Source organism: Schistocerca piceifrons, unplaced genomic scaffold (genome assembly GCF_021461385.2).
Source record: "Schistocerca piceifrons isolate TAMUIC-IGC-003096 unplaced genomic scaffold, iqSchPice1.1 HiC_scaffold_1416, whole genome shotgun sequence".
Classification (NCBI taxonomy): domain Eukaryota; kingdom Metazoa; phylum Arthropoda; class Insecta; order Orthoptera; family Acrididae; genus Schistocerca; species Schistocerca piceifrons.
Genome location: NW_025727254.1, coordinates 72,501 through 75,000, shown reverse-complemented (window position 1 = coordinate 75,000; position 2,500 = coordinate 72,501).

Genomic DNA, 2,500 nt, shown 5'->3' with positions numbered 1-2,500 from the left:
CAAAAGCCCCACTTGGGTGCCGAAGCGAACTCTCCCAGCACAGCGCACGCGCCAACACATCCGCACAGCTGCGATACAAACCACCAGCGAGAACCGCTGGGGCGACCGAGCAGCAGACGGCGTCGCGGCGCCGAGCGCCGGGCGGCGGCGCATCCTCAACGCACACAGTCCTCAATCGGACCAGCACACTGAAGATGTCCACCGCGCTTCGCACCGGGCCCGCGAGGACCTACTTTGGCCGCACGGCGCCGCGCGCAGGGTGCGCCGGCGCGCAGCTGCGACGCCTGCCGCGTCCGTCGGCCGGCGCGCCTGCCACTGGCCGCCCCCACCAGCCGGCTGTAGCGCGTGCGCCCACGCACCGCGCGGCCAGCACGCCGGGAGGCGCCCCCTCACCGGCCGGGGACGGTCCCACCCAGCCACCGCCGCGTATCGCTTCACACCCAGATGCCGTTCAGTTTCGTCGGCATGGTGGGTATCGCTGGAACAACCGGTTAGTACCTCAACCTATCGTCGCCATCACCGATTCACCCCTAGCGAGAACAACCGCACCACAACAGGTTACCATTTGTTCATTTGCGTAACTTCACCAGAAAACGCAGGCGTCCATCGCCATTTGCAACTTCAACGATTATTGCATGCCTGTGTCAGGTGTCACGCCACACTACGTCTGCCCACATACACGCAACAAAATGTGCACGCCTAGACAATACGTGGAAGGTGGCCCCCGTACGTATGCGATGTCCATTGCTCGAACGACTGTCAACCGGCCTCTGTAGCATGTCGCAGATATGGAACGCGGTGCACCATGCCATCACGGTGTGTGAGGAGAGACGACTAGGTCCGAATACATCAACAGACAGCTCATGCTGATCGCCATCCACGGCGTCCGTTCCTCCCACACGTCTCTATGGCGTACCACACTGCAATCCAGCTCTCATAGGGAGACGACACGTAGCTGCGTGCACAATATTTGCACTGTATGGTCCGCCGTTTTTGGGCGCAGTCGTTGTGCGGTCACACATGTGCCACGATGTATCATTCAGTACATAAGGACGAATGTGCAGTACAGATTGTGGTTCACGCGTACGACATCAGCGGACAGTTGACACAGGCCGCACCACAACGTAGCCTGAGTACGTCGCATGCGAAGGGCATTGAACATGCAAACTTCTCACCAACCAGCTTGCGAAGGCAGGGGGCAAGGTGGGGACGTGGGGAGGGGCGGCATGTACGTCCTGCTGCCATCCACATTACAGTGTACAGCAGGAGCATGTGGAAAGTGAGCAAGACTTGCAAGGTGTTTAACATGAAGCGATACACAGGGGTGCGGGCAGTGCGAGTAGCGAACTATATTGCGAGGGTTGCGGGTGGGCAACACTACAGTAATTGAACGAGTCGTATAACAATTACAGAGCAGGTTTAGGCGACAACGTGGGTTACGTTAAGGCGACAACATGGGTTAGGTTAAGGCACAACATGGGTTAGGTTAAGGCACAACATGGGTTAGGTTAAGGCACAACATGGGTTAGGTTAAGGCACAACATGGGTTAGGTTAAGGCACAACATGGGTTAGGTTAAGGCACAACATGGGTTAGGTTAAGGCACAACATGGGTTAGGTTAAGGCACAACATGGGTTAGGTTGAGGCACAACATGGGTTAGGTTAAGGCACAACATGGGTTAGGTTGAGGCACAACATGGGTTAGGTTGAGGCACAACATGGGTTAGGTTGAGGCACAACATGGGTTAGGTTAAGGTACAACATGGGTTAGGTTAAGGTACAACATGGGTTAGGTTAAGGTACAACATGGGTTAGGTTAAGGTACAACATGGGTTAGGTTAAGGTACAACATGGGTTAGGTTAAGGTACAACATAGGTTAGGTTAAGGTACAACATAGGTTAGGTTAAGGTACAACATAGGTTAGGTTAAGGTACAACATAGGTTAGGTTAAGGTACAACATAGGTTAGGTTAAGGTACAACATAGGTTAGGTTAAGGTACAACATAGGTTAGGTTAAGGTACAACATAGGTTAGGTTAGGTTAGGTTAGGTTACACGTTGTTGTACGGAAAGGTGTAGGGGGGGGGGGGGCGGGGGCGGCAGGTTCGTTGATAGTGATTATAGTAAGTGAATGCTTGTGACATGATCAGATTTGTCACGTCAGGATGCACCTTTGGCTTATTAGAGGCGGCGCTCCAATTCTATGCTTGTGTGAGACCTGTGTCTTTGACTCATGTCATTGTTTGTGCGCTGTGACAGGAGGTACTATTGTGATGTTGGGTGCACCGTTGTATAGGACATGTGTGGGTGTTGGTGCCTGGTCTGCGCAATGGTGGATGTCGAAAGGCTGGGATATTGTATTTTCCGCACGGACCTCCTGGTCTGGTTGTGATAGTGTGGATTGTGTAATGTGGCGGAGAAGATGCACTGGATGTTGTTCCATGCTGGTGCTTACATATTGTATGTGCGCCTGTTAGAAGCAGAGAGTGGTGCGTGATCA